We start from the raw sequence: 15,759 nt of genomic DNA on the forward strand, positions 1-15,759 counted from the left end.
CAGTGCTTCTTGCTCTCTCCGTTGCTCTGAGGCGTTTGTGACTGTCCCTTGCCTGCTTGCTTATTTTTGGTGCTCCGGCTCAGGGAGCTCCACCCACAGCTGGGAGTGCCCCACGCGTGGGGGCAGACTCACTGTCATGGGAGGGAGCAGGTTCTCCTTCTTCCTTTCAGCGGTGTTGGCCAGCCGAGGTGTGGGGGGGAAACAAACCACCACGAGTCTCCAGCTATGCTGCACAAAGTCTTTAATGAGAAGGAGCAAATGCGGTGGTATAGGGCAGAGACCAAGGCACACGTCTGCAGGGCTTTTTTATAAGCTCTGCACAGGTTTTGTGCATGGGGCAGAAGCAGGATGGGTGCCATGACTCAGGCCCACTAGAAGGTCCAACAATTATTATCGCTTCTTTTCTTTTGTCTAGTAAGGGAGATAAGGAGGTGGAACAAAGACAGGAGGAAGCTGGATCCTACTGAAAGAGACTTCAGTGCCTGAAGTCACACTGAATTCACAGCATGTAGAATAAAGATCTTCTAATAGGGTGAATGCAGTTCTAGGTGCAGTTTAGCTGGCCAAAGCTGTTGGTGTCACTGAGCTGTCCATGCCATCACGACCTAAAGGGTTACTTGGCCTGTGGCTGTGCACAGATTGCGACTGTGTGTTTGTAGGATTCCGTAATACCCAAGGAAATGGAGGCTTCATCCTCAAAATTTCTTTTCTTTATTACAGATTTCACAAATACTACAAAAAACATCACTAGCAAGTATACCTATGATTAATAAAGCAAATATATATATTGCAAGCTATTGCAAATTATTATCAGCAAACAATAACGACAATAAATTATAGCAACAATCAATAACAGTGACAATAATAGCAGCACTCAATAACAACAGCAACGTCTGTATATATAATACACACAGGTTACTACAAACTTATTCCTAGTAACGCGAACTTATCGATAATATAACAGCAGATTATGATAGATCGCTTACATGCACGTATACGGTCCCAAGAGCATTAAACCAATGCCAGAGGGGGGCAAACTATCCCAGAAAGCAGGACAAACTGCTCTCAGAAGGGGACCCAACCACCTCAGAAGTGGGAGGACAGCCCACACAGACCCCAGAAGTGGGTCCAGAGGGGGATGAAATAAAATAACAGAGTCTTGGTTCAAAAGTCATCTACATGACAGAGTTTGGGGTGAGCCAGGTGTCCCTGGCGAGGGCCCAAAATTTCGTAGAAAGTTGATACAGAGAACTCAACCTACTTCGGAAAAGCATGTGCAGAGCACAGGCAGGAGGAAGGGAAGGGGACCTGAGGACAGGCACTGGTGCTGGCAGTGCCAGGGGGCATCATCCACCACTGTGGGAGGGCGCAGGCAAAGGGGCCACAGGAAGCAGAGTGGCGCAGCGGAAGCGTGCTGGGTGGCCTCTGTGGAAGAGGTAAGGGGCTGCCCTGTGCTGGTTCCGTCTGCCTCCACAACACTGAGCCAGCAGCCAAGTTTGATGCATGGATAGCACGTGTGATGGAGCTCCAGGAAAAGAGCTCCCTTGCCAGGCCATGACCTTTCAATTGCAATGACCCTTCAAAAGCGATTGAGAGTGGCCTCTGCCAGAAGTTCTCCTTGTCTGAGTGCTTCACGAGCTGTCAGCAGCAACACGGCATAGGTATCTGCAGGTGAGCTGCCTCCCACCTGGGTACTTGGTGGGCCAGAGGGTCTCTTGGATGTTGACTGTGGGGTCCCCTCTGGCTCTGCAGGTGGTGGGCCATCCACAGGAATACCACTTGCCCTAGGTGCTTGTCTTCATTTCATGGTGGATGCCACTGTGGTATAAACTGCATGGTATATCTTTTTATATCTGAGCACTTCTTGGTCCAAAGGAAGTGGACAGCCCACCAGAGGGAGATCTGAGAACGTGGGTCAAAAATGGCCATCAGGCAATCACAAAGCAGTATGAGAACCCATGGGGAACGACGCTGTCAAAAGTTGCCTCTTCCGGGTATGTAGTGAGTGGGGGCTTCCTTGCCTGACGTGCTTCTGGGTACACGGGTAGGGTGGACTGGTCCTGGCAGCCAATCACAGGTCTGCCTGAGAGCAGGTGGGTATGAAGGGGTCAAGAAATGGCTGTCAGCCAGTCACAGAGCAGCATGAAAATATCTTGGTAATGGTCTGTAACAAGAAAACGCAGCTGAAAAACTGGTGCCACCTGTGTACGCGGGGGAAGGTACTTCCTGGTCAGATGGACACCATCACTCGTCAGTGATGGCATGAGCATTCACCAAAGCGATCATCCACCACCAAAACCAGCAGCGGCGCAAGGCAGACTTTAGACCAGGAACTGGTAATGGGTAGAATCCGGCCAAACAAATTGCTGACGGGCGTGCAGCACGCAATGTGGCAGATGCTCATATTTGACCAAATTATATAAACCAAGAAACCTGTGCTAGAAAATATCCACCTAGCCTACGCACACATCATACCATAGGGCAGGTGATTGTTACCCTAGCATTGCCTGCTTTTTGCTCACCGATTGCTGGGCTAATACTAGACAAGTGTACAAGATATAGACATATCCAGTGCCTAAGAAGAAACCCGGGCTGGTTGACCTGACCCTCGTTTCAACCAAAGGGCTCACCATGCAACCACATGTTAGCCCGGGACAGCGTGAATGTGACTGCGACTGGGGCAGACTCCAACGGTGTTACCTCAGTGTTATGCCCTGTGGTATTCCCAACTGTATTGGCTTCATATGGCAAGGTTTTGGAAGTGTCTGGGGTAGGGGATGCTGCAGAGTGCCCTCTGTGAGAAGAGATAAGGGGCTGCCCTGTGTCAGGCACAGCTCCACAGCGGACCCACCACACAAGACAGCTGAGCCATTGACGCGCGGAAACAAACCCTGCAACTCGAATAGAGTTATAAAGCAGGTATGTTTATTGCGGCGCCGGGTGCAAGGGGGATTTCTCCTCCTAACTTGCACACCCTTAGGCTAAACCCGTAGTTATTTATAAGGTAAATCATACATATGCAAACTATGGGATGGGCTAATACAATTAGTTCTAACAATAGATGTGACTATGTTAATTATTTCCGGAGCCTCATTATAATAAGTCTCATCCTTCAGGCATGTGCGTATCTTCTCCTGGTGTTTTTCTTTGGGGGGGCGTCTTAGGGAGTAAGTTCCACGATCACTGAACCGATTCGATTGTTTTGCTGATAGAGGCCATAAAAGTCTCTTGCTATCTTCCTGTAATCGATCAGGATGTTCCGCTTGTCTTCTGCGTGGTCTGGCAGGGGTCGTAAAGTCTCTGGTTATCTTCTCCTGTTATCAGTCAGGATGTTCCCATTTGCTTGCGAAGTGTTCCTTCAAGGCTGAGGCCCGCCTCCGCTATTTGGGAAATTCTTTGGTTTTTTTCCTCCCCTCCAAGGTTGAGATATACGTCCCTGTCATGGTTAATCCCTCTGTTTTCTGTTTCACCATCATCAAAGTTTGTGGCCCCTCTGTGAAAGATATTCCAGAAAGGGCAGAAAATGCCAGACAGGGAGAGGGGGAAGGAACAAAACAAGGAGGAAGAGCAGAGGGAAGATGCACCCTGCTTGGGCAGATAAAGGAGTCTGGTGTGAAGGAGTAAAGTTGATCCAGGGACAGAGGAGAGGAAAGGCGATGCTCTGCATTTGTCAAATAATTGGCAAATCTATTTATTTGTTTGTTGTTTGTTTATTTCCCCAGTCAAGCCTGATTTGCCCACAAGAGTTTTTGCTAAGGCATTTCCCTCTGTTTATCTTGACCCATGAGCTTTCTCATCCTCTTTTGCATGCTCTGGATCCCCCTGAGGGTGGGGAAAGGAGTGAGCAGCTGGGTGGGTGTTTGTCTGGGCTTAAAGCGCTGCAGGTACATACACACAAGCGCACATACACTTTCATAGTACATGCACAGCTGGCACACATATGAACGCAGATGGGGAGAGGCAGCGTTGGCAGCACCGAGCATCTTGAGTTTCCCTGGCCAACATCTGCACCCAGAGAAGCACACATGGCAGGTTGTGGTCGTGCATGTGCCGGGGTGCGGAAGCAGGAGTCCGTCCAGCGTGTCCACCTCTCTCTGGGCCCTGCCCTTGAGCCAGTTTTTAACCCAGCGAAGGGTACTCCCACCCAAGCCATGGGCAGCCAGTTTCTCCAGGAGGATACTGTGGGAGACTGTATCAAAGGCTTTACTAACTAAAGTCCAGGTAAACAACATCCACAGCCTTTCTCTCATCCACCAAGCGGCTCACCTTGTCATAGAAGGAGGTCGAGTTTGTCAAGAAGGACCTGCCTTTCATGAACCCGTGCTGGCTGGGCCTCATCGCCTGGGAGTCCTTCATGCCCCGCAGTCTTCTCTTCTCCAGGCTAAACAGGCCCAGGTCTCTCAGCCTCTCCTCATAAGAGAGGCACTCCGTTCATCTATTCTTTATGCAATGTCGCAAAGGCCTGCCTGTCTCATCTGCAGTCCCCCTGGAGACACTGACCTAGCCTGTTCAGGCTCTGGCATTGCAGAGACACCCTGCACTTTACTGGAATTGGGTGTAACGATGTTCCTGACAACTAAGAACTGAGACACCCTCATTTCTCTTGCAGCTTATGGCCAAGGGAAACACAAGGAGCCTCTCTCAGTAGGACTCTCTACCTGAAAGGGACAGAGATTGCCAAGTCTCTGATTCCAGGGTTGCTTAAAGAAAAAAGCAATGTCCTTTGCTGTGCTGACAGTCAAAAGCCAATCTGGATGGTGGGTTGTACGTGGGGGTGGTGTAGCACAGTATTTACAGACTCCCACTCTCTCATCAGCAGTGCTACAAGTAGACGGAGTTACGAAGACCAGGATCGTGATTGTGCATGCTCCGGTCCCTACCAAAATGCCCACCCTAACCCCATCCTGCAGTCACACTGCCTACAGAGACATCCTCATGCAATCCCACCACAGGTTGCACCAGCACTGGGTGCAATTTTCAGAAGGACCGCAGTCAGGAAGTATGAGCCACAGAAGAGGTCTGCTGGCTGAAGGTGGCTCTCTGGCTTGCCAAGGTCTGCCCTCAGACAGAAAGGCCTCAGGAGTGCAGGACCCGGAGTGACCTGGTGTCCTGTGTGGGACAGCCTGGCCCGAGCTGCAGGTCCCAGGCCCTGGGGAGCTCTGGGAGATCTCTGGCTGCATACTGAATCCTGTAAGGGGGGCATAAAGGGTTCTCCCCAGGGAGGAGCAGCATCCAGAGCCTACAGCGGTAGGAGCAGTTACCATGAGCTTGGGGAAGCAAACAGGTTGGGGACCACGGCAGCCCCAGCAGCTGGTGCTGCCAGGAAGGAAACCAAAGAGAAAAGCGAGGAACCTGCCTGCACTGGCCCGCTACATCCACTGGCCCACTACATCCACTGGCTCAGAATCCTTTCTCCCCGATTGCTGAGTAAGCCTAGCAGAGCCCCAGGAGCACCCTCCACTGCTTGGAGGAATGCTGTCTCAGCCCCACAAGGGGCATTCCTCCTCCTGCAGCAGCAGAGTATCTGCATAGCAAACATACCTTCCCTGTTTCCAAGACCTTCGGAGACTGGGTCCTGCCATACTGCCTCGGTCCCAGCAGAAGTCGGCAGTCCAGCTTGTGCAATCAGTAACAAGCTGCTTTGGGTCCTGGTGCCAACTCTTCCCTCTGTTGAACCTCATTCCCTGCCCTCTCTCTTGATCCCCTCATTCAGCAAGGTCAGGAGCTCGGCTAGGACTGCAACCAAGAGTAAGCATATCTAGTTAATGGCTGCTTCATACTAGCTCCAGGTGAGAAACCAGAGAGGCAATACCTTACACAGGCAGATTGGCAGGTTGTCCAACACGGGGGTGAAGGGAGGCAGCAGCAGAGGTAGAATCATAGAATGGTTTGTGTTAGAAAGGGCCTTAAAGATCATCAAGTTCCAACCCCCCTGCCATGGGTAGGGACACCTCCCACTAGACCAGGTTGCTGACAGCCCCATCCAGCCTGGTCATGAACACCTCCAGGCATGGGGCATCCACAGCTTCTCTGGGCAACCAACCTCACAGTAAAGAATTTCTTCCTAATACCTAGTCTAAATCTCCCCTCTTTTAGTTCAAAACCCTTCCTCCTCCTCCTATGGCTCCACTCCCTGATCAAGAGTCCCTCTCCGTCTCTCGTGTAGTCCCCCTTTGGGTACTGGAAGGCTGCTATAAGGTCTCTCCGGAGCCTTCTCTTCTTCTCCAAGTGGAGAAGAGATGGCAAGTGCAGGCATCGAACAACCGATGACTGGTCCGTGAAGGTCCCCTGTGAGGTGCAACGTTGAAGAGGTTCTACTGGAAACTTCATAACCAGGTTTAATTAGGGAAAAGCAAGGGTTTCACAGCCTGGGTCTTGCAAGAGAGGGCATACCAGGCTTGCCCAAAGAGGTCTGCAGCTCCCTCCAAAGGTGAAATGAGCAGAGAACGCTTGGTGGCCCTGTAGAGAGGCCATACTTGGTGATGGGCAGGGAGACAGAGAGACTGCCAGGCTTGGCCAGGGGGATTTGGCTGAGTGAGGGTGACCACAGTGGAAAAAGAAGCACCATCCAGGAGGTCCCATGGTGTAATGGTAAGCACTCTGGCCTCTGAATCCAGCGATCTGAGTGCAAACCTCAGTGGGACCTTGTCCTTTTGGCTCCCTCACCATGCTTGCACCCAATTCCCTTGACTTGCTCTTGGGTCAATTCTTTGATGCACTCACATCTTCCTTCTTTTCCTGCGCTTGCAGCACTGGCACTGACATCAGTGACCCTTCTACCCTGTGCCCACCAAGTCTCTGCAGCTTTCGTCAGAAATGGCCAGCGCCCCCCTCTGCTGACTTCTGCTTGATGACTGCTCCTGGATGAGGTCCTCCAGCAGGGGCTCAGAGAATCACACAGCAGACGGGGTGGAGACACGATGCAGTCTGAGCCCAGCTCAAAGCAAGGCCATCCTTTGTCTGGTTGGATGCTGCACATCTCCAGAGATGGAGACTCTGCAACCTCCCTGGGCACATGTTTCCCATCTTTGATCACCACTGTTTGTGGCAGTACTTGTATTTCCAATTCTGTCCAGTGCTTCTTGCTCTCTCCGTTGCTCTGAGGCGTTTGTGACTTTCCCTTGCCTGCTTGCTTATTTTTGGTGCTCCGGCTCAGGGAGCTCCACCCACAGCTGGGAGTGCCCCATGCATGGGGGCACACTCACTGTCATGGGAGAGAGCAGGTTCTCCTTCTTCCTTTCAGCGGTGTTGGCCAGCCGAGGTGTGGGGGGGAAACAAACCACCACGAGTCTCCAGCTATGCTGCACAAAGTCTCTAATAAGAAGGAGCAAATGCGGTGGCACAGGGCAGAGACCAAGACACACGTCTGCAGGGTTCGGGGAGGCAAAGAAAATGGCCCGCTGCCCAAGGAGAAGCTCCACACAAAGTGCTTGCCTTTTCCCATTCTGCTCTACCTGGTGGCAATCGCAGCCCACCAAGAGCAGTCCCTAACTCCAGCACCCTCTCCCCATCAGCAGGAGATTCAGCAAAGCAGAAAAGTACGAGCCCTTTCTCAAGGAGCTCAGAGCAAATTGGAGCCAGGGGAGGCACGGCGAGGCCTGCCATGCAGTGAGGAGCAGCGGGTGCAGGTCCCTCCTGCCTGGTGGGATGGGGACACCCAGCCCATCGGCAAGCCATGGCCACACTCCTGCTGCAGAGTTCCCGTCTTCCTTCCCGCTCCAAAGGGGATGATGCGCCGGCTTCAGCAGTTCAGACTGCAGCGGGGGATAGGCAGACACAGCCCTGACCCCCCCAGACCAAGGGAGCCCCCAGAAGAGATGGGAACCCCCCCGGTGCTGAGGGAGCTCCTGACAGCAGCTGACAGAGAGGATCCCACGGCTGTGCTCTGCAGGAAAGAGGTGAGGATGGGGCCCGGCAGGGTCACCACCACCAGGGAGGCCTCGATGGCCACCGTCGAGTCAGCGCAGCGGGCGACGCAGGGTTCGCTGCAGCTGCTTGCAAGTGGGGTTGGGCCACAGGCTCCGCAGGGGCGTGGGGGACAGGGTCTGAAGCAAGACATCTCTCGGTGAGGGAGGCAAAGCTGAAACACAGAGCAGGGAGGAAACACGGACTCCAACATCAGCCTGTCTATTGTTTCTTCCACTCTCGCTGAAGATATACTTTGCTGCCATGCACCTCTATTTTGAGCTCCACATCCAGAAAGAACCTGCAGCTGATTTTACTAACGCGCACAACACCCTAGGGCTAGATCTGAAGGACTGGGAGCAAAGACCTGCCTAACTGACTACCGATTCCACCAGGACCTCCTCCTGCATTTCCTGGTACGATAGCATGGGTAAAGATTGATGAAATGGACCCAGCTCAAACAGGCTGGGTTGAACAGCTATCTCAGAAATCACCTCTTATAAATGCACACTGTGCCTACAGCTCCCACAACACTCACTGTGCCCTCCGAGTTGCGCGGGACGGGAAGGCTGACCCCCTTTGAGATAGGACCCAGCACAGTGGGTGTAAAGCGCCTGTGGAAAGACTGATCACATTCCATCCCCAGAACTAACACTGCTGCATTGAAGAAGGCACTGGATGAGCTTGTCCAGTTGGTTAGAGAGCACGTGCTGCAGCTGCAAATTCTGGTGGGCAGACCTCCCTGCGGCTGAGCCCCATTGATCCCCTTCTGCTTGAAAGAACCCCTCCCTTCCCACCTCTCCCAGGCCACCACCATCAAAAGGCAAAGAGGTGGCAGCCCTCAAACAGTTCTGTTGTAGGGCCAGGCTGAGGCAGCCCAAGTGTCAGCCTGAGTAACCACCATGACAGCAGTTCAGCCCACGGGGAGAGATGGAGCGGACTCGGGCTTACCTTGCTCCTTGAGGAAAAGGAGGCAAGAGAGGAGGATGCGGAGCCAGGAGCAGCGCAGGCTTTTATGCTTTTCATGAAGCATCTGAACACCTAGCAGTTACTGCTCACTGAAGCCCCAATGGTGATTAAGCCCTGGCCTCTTTCACCTGAAATGTTTTGCTCCAGCTGCATACCATCGAATACCAATATATTTAATTTGTGTCCAGGCCTGCGAAAACCCACTGGCTCAGAGGTCTCAGGCTAGCTGGGCAGAGATTTTACGTGGCTTTCCATCACACGGATGCCATTTGTTCCGTCGCCTTCTTCATGGTGAGCTTGGCCACCAGTCACGTTATTCAGCTATTAGGGACGCCTCCAGTCAGCTCTCAAGTGCTTTCAGTCCAGGGGCTCATGCTGACCCAGGGAGATACGCCTCTCCAGCGGGTCATTGTAGGCTCACAGGAGATGGCGGGAGAAGAGACTCATATCTCCAGGGATGTGGCAAAGCTCAACGACAAGGAAAAACCATTGTGGGCTGAGGGCAAGCTTGAGGGCCTCAGGGACCTTGCTTACGCTCAGCAGGCTCTGCCAGAACCTGTCTTTTCTGCCCGCGAGCCCAGGGAACAAAGGCAGTTTCTTCACGATGAAGAGCAGAGGGTCGGGCAGGTCCCTCTCAACTAATCTCTCCCTGGGATCTCCATTGCCATGTACCCTGATGACTTGACCAGGCCCTCACGCTTCTTCCAACCAGGGGGTTGGGCTCAGCTTGGGAAGTGGAGAACCTGTGGGAACGAAGCAAATCGGCGCATAGGAGGGTGATCAAAGGGGTGCCCGCGTCCTCCCCTGAAGGAGAAAACCCGCACCCAAATTGACCTGTTTTGCTCAGTGAGTTCACCCCAGAGGCCAAAGGCTTGGATGGTCTGCTTTTGAAGAGAGCTTCGGGGCAGGGAGCCAAAAACTGATGGCTCTCTTTTCTGGGTCAGAGATCAGGTGGCCCCTTCCATGCATTTCAAATTTCAAAAGGACATGGGATCGGTCTCCCAGAGCACCTGGGAGTCATCGTGATGTGGAAGAGTTGGGAAAAACCCTGAGCTCCAGGCAAACATGACTCATCATGCTGTGGACTTCACTGGACACGGTGGCCTGGCCTCAGATGTGCCAGGGATACCAGAGCTCATAGGCTCATTCCTCCCAAAGCGGCTGCTTTCCTCTAGGCCATTTCCACACATTTTAGCACCATTCCTGAATCAGCTGGTGCTTCTGTGGCTTCTCGTGCTGCCGCTGCCGCCTTCCAGGGCATTGCCTTTTGTTGGCTGCTCAAGAGAGCATGTGACTCAGTGCACCCCGGAATAATGAAGGTTAGAAGGGACCTCTGGAAGTCCTCTGGCTGACCTCCTGCTCTGAGCAGACAAACCTTTCCAGTCACCTCAGCAGGCTCTAGGCCTTTTCTTCTGAACTTTTGACTGCTGAACACTGCCACTGTTGAAGAGGTCACTGTCTCTCAGGCACCTCTTCCCAGGCTGCACCGCCAGCTCCATCACTTCTTTTCCCCAAAAGACAGTTGGCATTAGCCTTGTTGCAACTTGTGAGTAATGTGGGTCTTAATGATTAGTCTCTCCCCTCTCCCGCCACGTGGCCTGTTGTGATTGGCTGATGGGACCAGCTGCCCCTTCCCGTTTACCTGCAAGTACATCTGACCATGAAGTACCTTCCCCTACATACAAGGGGCGCACCATTTTCTGTCAGCTGCCATTTTTAACACTGTCACAGCTGCATATTCTCAGATCTCCTCTAGTGGGCTGTCCACTTCCTTTGGACCAAGTGGTGGTGGTGTTCGCATATGAAAAGATATACCATGCAGTGGCATCCACTACAAAATTAAGACAAGCGCCTAGGGCAAGTGGTATTCCTGTGGATGGCCCATCACACGCAGAGCCAGAGGGGATCTCACAGTCAACATCCAAGTGACCTTCTGGCCCACCAAGTACTCGGGTAGGAGGCAGCTCACCTGCAGATACCTATGCCGTGTTGCTGCTGCTAGCTCACAGACAAGGAGAACTTCTGGCAGAGGCCACTCTCAATTGGTTTTGGAGGGTCATGGCCTGGCAAGGGAAGGAGCAACTCATCCTGGAGCTCCATCACAGGTGCCACAAACTTGGCTGATGGCCCAGTGTTATCCAGCTGGGTCCAGCACAGGGCAGCCCCTTACCCCTTCTCACAGAGGCCACCCGCTGCCCTCCATACCAACGCCTGGCCACATACAGCCAATACAGTGCCCACTGGGAACACCTGCTCGGACCTGCTCCTGGCTGGACCTGCGAGTGGGCATGGCTGCAAACAGACTAGGATGGAGAAAGCCATAGGGTTAGGAGTGAAGACTCCTCCCAAGGATTTACAGTGAAATCTGTGTTGGAAGAGACTTTCTCTCCTCTCTCCAGGCCTTCTGGCCAGAAGGGTCTTCTAGTCACTGGCATGAAACTGAAATGCAGAGCAGGTGGATTCCTTACACACAGCAGCCCTGTTGCTCTCCAAGGTGGCAGATGAAGCACACTCTGACCTCTTGGTGCATGCAGATCAAACCTAGAAGTAGATGGGTTTTTAAAGTGGGATGAAACAATTCAGCTGAGAATGAGGTAAAGAAAAGGGAATCCTTGAGGTATCACTATAGAGAAGACAAGAAAACTTCCATTCAACCCATCAGCAGACCTTACCCCATAACCCTAGCATCTGCTCTCCAGTGCAGCCACGCAAAGGCAATGGCCTGGAAGGCAGCTGCAGTACAAGATTGGACAGAAGTAGCAGCTGATTCAGGAACGGTGCTAAAACCTGAGGAAATGCCCTTGAGGAAAGCGGCACTTTTAGAGGAATGAGGCTATGAGCTCTAGTATCCCTGTCACGCCTGAGACAGGGGCACAGTGTCCACTGAAGCCAACAGCACGATGGCTCATGTTTGCCTGGAGCTCAGGGTTTTTCCCAACTCTTCCACATCACGATGACGCCCAGGTGCTCTGGGAGACTGATTCCATGTCCCTTTGAAATCTGAAATGCAGGGAACGAGCCACCCGATCCCTTACCCAGAAAAGAGAGCCATGAGCTTTTGGCTCCCTGCCCCGAGGCTCTCCTCAAAAGCAGACCATCCAAGCCTTTGGCCTCGGGGGTGAACTCACTGAGCAAAACAGGTCAATTTGGGTGCGGGTTTTCTCCTTCAGGGGAGGACGCGGGCACCCCTTTGATCACCCTCCTATGCGCCGATTTGCTTCGTTCCCACAGGTTCTCCACTTCCCAAGCTGAGCCCAACCCCCTGGTTGGAAGAAGCGTGAGGGCCTGGTCAAGTCATCAGGGTACATGGCAATGGAGATCCCAGGGAGAGATTAGTTGAGAGGGACCTGCCCGACCCTCTGCTCTTCATCGTGAAGAAACTGCCTTTGTTCCCTGGGCTCGCGGGCAGAAAAGACAGGTTCTGGCAGAGCCTGCTGAGCGTAAGCAAGGTCCCTGAGGCCCTCAAGCTTGCCCTCAGCCCACAATGGTTTTTCCTTGTCGTTGAGCTTTGCCACATCCCTGGAGATATGAGTCTCTTCTCCCGCCATCTCCTGTGAGCCTACAATGACCCGCTGGAGAGGCGTATCTCCCTGGGTCAGCATGAGCCCCTGGACTGAAAGCACTTGAGAGCTGACTGGAGGCGTCCCTAATAGCTGAATAACGTGACTGGTGGCCAAGCTCACCATGAAGAAGGCGACGGAACAAATGGCATCCGTGTGATGGAAAGCCACGTAAAATCTCTGCCCAGCTAGCCTGAGACCTCTGAGCCAGTGGGTTTTCGCAGGCCTGGACACAAATTAAATATATTGGTATTCGATGGTATGCAGCTGGAGCAAAACATTTCAGGTGAAAGAGGCCAGGGCTTAATCACCATTGGGGCTTCAGTGAGCAGTAACTGCTAGGTGTTCAGATGCTTCATGAAAAGCATAAAAGCCTGCGCTGCTCCTGGCTCCGCATCCTCCTCTCTTGCCTCCTTTTCCTCAAGGAGCAAGGTAAGCCCGAGTCCGCTCCATCTCTCCCCGTGGGCTGAACTGCTGTCATGGTGGTTACTCAGGCTGACACTTGGGCTGCCTCAGCCTGGCCCTACAACAGAACTGTTTGAGGGCTGCCACCTCTTTGCCTTTTGATGGTGGTGGCCTGGGAGAGGTGGGAAGGGAGGGGTTCTTTCAAGCAGAAGGGGATCAATGGGGCTCAGCCGCAGGGAGGTCTGCCCACCAGAATTTGCAGCTGCAGCACGTGCTCTCTAACCAACTGGACAAGCTCATCCAGTGCCTTCTTCAATGCAGCAGTGTTAGTTCTGGGGATGGAATGTGATCAGTCTTTCCACAGGCGCTTTACACCCACTGTGCTGGGTCCTATCTCAAAGGGGGTCAGCCTTCCCGTCCCGCGCAACTCGGAGGGCACAGTGAGTGTTGTGGGAGCTGTAGGCACAGTGTGCATTTATAAGAGGTGATTTCTGAGATAGCTGTTCAACCCAGCCTGTTTGAGCTGGGTCCATTTCATCAATCTTTACCCATGCTATCGTACCAGGAAATGCAGGAGGAGGTCCTGGTGGAATCGGTAGTCAGTTAGGCAGGTCTTTGCTCCCAGTCCTTCAGATCTAGCCCTAGGGTGTTGTGCGCGTTAGTAAAATCAGCTGCAGGTTCTTTCTGGATGTGGAGCTCAAAATAGAGGTGCATGGCAGCAAAGTATATCTTCAGCGAGAGTGGAAGAAACAATAGACAGGCTGATGTTGGAGTCCGTGTTTCCTCCCTGCTCTGTGTTTCAGCTTTGCCTCCCTCACCGAGAGATGTCTTGCTTCAGACCCTGTCCCCCACGCCCCTGCGGAGCCTGTGGCCCAACCCCACTTGCAAGCAGCTGCAGCGAGCCCTGCGTCGCCCGCTGCGCTGACTCGACGGTGGCCATCGAGGCCTCCCTGGTGGTGGTGACCCTGCCGGGCCCCATCCTCACCTCTTTCCTGCAGAGCACAGCCGTGGGATCCTCTCTGTCAGCTGCTGTCGGGAGCTCCCTCAGCACCGGGGGGGTTCCCATCTCTTCTGGGGGCTCCCTTGGTCTGGGGGGGTCAGGGCTGTGTCTGCCTATCCCCCGCTGCAGTCTGAACTGCTGAAGCCGGCGCATCATCCCCTTTGGAGCGGGAAGGAAGACGGGAACTCTGCAGCAGGAGTGTGGCCATGGCTGCGCCACCAAACCCTCTCAGCAGTCATTGCTGATTGAGTTGCAGAAACTTTGGGACAGGTGTACGTCTTCCTCTGACTGAATGCTGTTGCTTCTGCTTTCTCTCTTCCTCCATCTATTCCCAGCAGCAAGTGGAAATCCTTCTGCTAAGTGTTGTTCCTCTGCAGGAGACCTGGACGTCTGCATGCTAGGTCCCCTTGCAGGGGCTCCACGGGTGTCATTGTGTGGCTGCTTCCCACTTCTGCACAGCTAGAGGTTTTGTCAGCCCTGCCAAAGGGACACTGAGGTGATTAAGGACTTGGCTCATCTGTCATACAGAGAGAGGCTGGGACGGCTGGGGTTGCTTAGCCTGGGGAAGGGAAGGGAAGGGAAGGGAAGGGAAGGGAAGGGAAGGGAAGGGAAGGGAAGGGAAGGGAAGGGAAGGGAAGGGAAGGGAAGGGAAGGGTGAGGAGGCACCTTATCCATGTCTCCAAATACCTGTGGTGGGAGGGATGACAGGCAGAGTAAAGGAGAACGCCATCTTCTTGTGAGATGTGCCCAGTGGGCGGGTAAAAAGCAATGGACACAGGTGGAAATACAAGAAATGCCACCCAGAGTAACCTTCCTTTACTGCGAGGATGGTAAAAGACCGTTGTCCCAATTGGTCAGATGTGAATGTTAATACAGGCCTTTTGATATGTCCTCTCAGCTGTTGTTCATAAACATCATATGAAAAATAGCCATTGCAATTTTCTCTTTTGTTGGTTTTGTGGGAATAATCTCCAGGGGGTGGGTACGGAGTGGAAAGGGGGAAAGCACTGGCTTTCGGGTCTGGGTGTAGGCAGTGTGGCTGCAAGATGGGGTTAGGGTGGGCATTTTGGTAGGGACCGGAGCATGCAGAGTCACGATCCTGGTCTTCGTAATTCCGTCTACTTGTAGCACTGCTGATGACAGAGTGGGAGTCTGTAAATACTGTGCCAACCCAAACCCTCCATACAAGCTCGCTGCCCAGATTGGGTTTTGACTGTCAGCACAGCAAAGAGCATTGCTTCCTTTGCTTTAAGCAACCCTGGAATCAGAGATGTGAGAAGCTTTGTACCCTTGAGACTCTTCAAGTCTAGTTGTGAGAGGCTCCCTGTGTTTCCCTTGGCCCACAAGTTGCAAAAGTTGCAAAAGAAATGAGGGTGTCTCAGTTCTTGGTTACCAGGAACATCGTTACACCCAATTCCAGTAAACTTCAGGTTGTCTCTGCAGGGCCGGAGACTGGACAAAATCAGTCAGCACTGGGGGCGTAGGGTCTCTGAGACACACAGTCTTGATTGTTAAATGGAGTATTTCAAACCAAGTTAGTGTGTCTGTTTTCAGGAAAGAATGCTGTAGAGGAACTAATGCTGTGCTCTGAACACAGGCATTGTAAATACCAGTGTCCCCTCTGAAGGGGAAGAAACCCCCCATTTGACCAGCCAGCACTGGAGAGATGGGAAAAAATGGAGGAGGCTGGAGAGCAAATTCATTCCAGTGTGACTTTGAGACATTATATAAAGAACAGACATCCTCCCACTGTACCCCTGCATTGGGTTTGCATGGCAAGGCTTTGGTAGCGGCGGGGCTACAGGCCCCCCTTCTGTAAGAAGATGTCAGAATCTTTCCCCGTGTCTGACAGGGCCAATGCCAGCCGGCTCCAAGACAGATCCACCGCCAGCCAAGGATGAGCCTATCTGTAACAGTGGT

Source organism: Numenius arquata, chromosome 11, assembly GCF_964106895.1.
Source record: "Numenius arquata chromosome 11, bNumArq3.hap1.1, whole genome shotgun sequence".
Lineage (NCBI taxonomy): Eukaryota > Metazoa > Chordata > Aves > Charadriiformes > Scolopacidae > Numenius > Numenius arquata.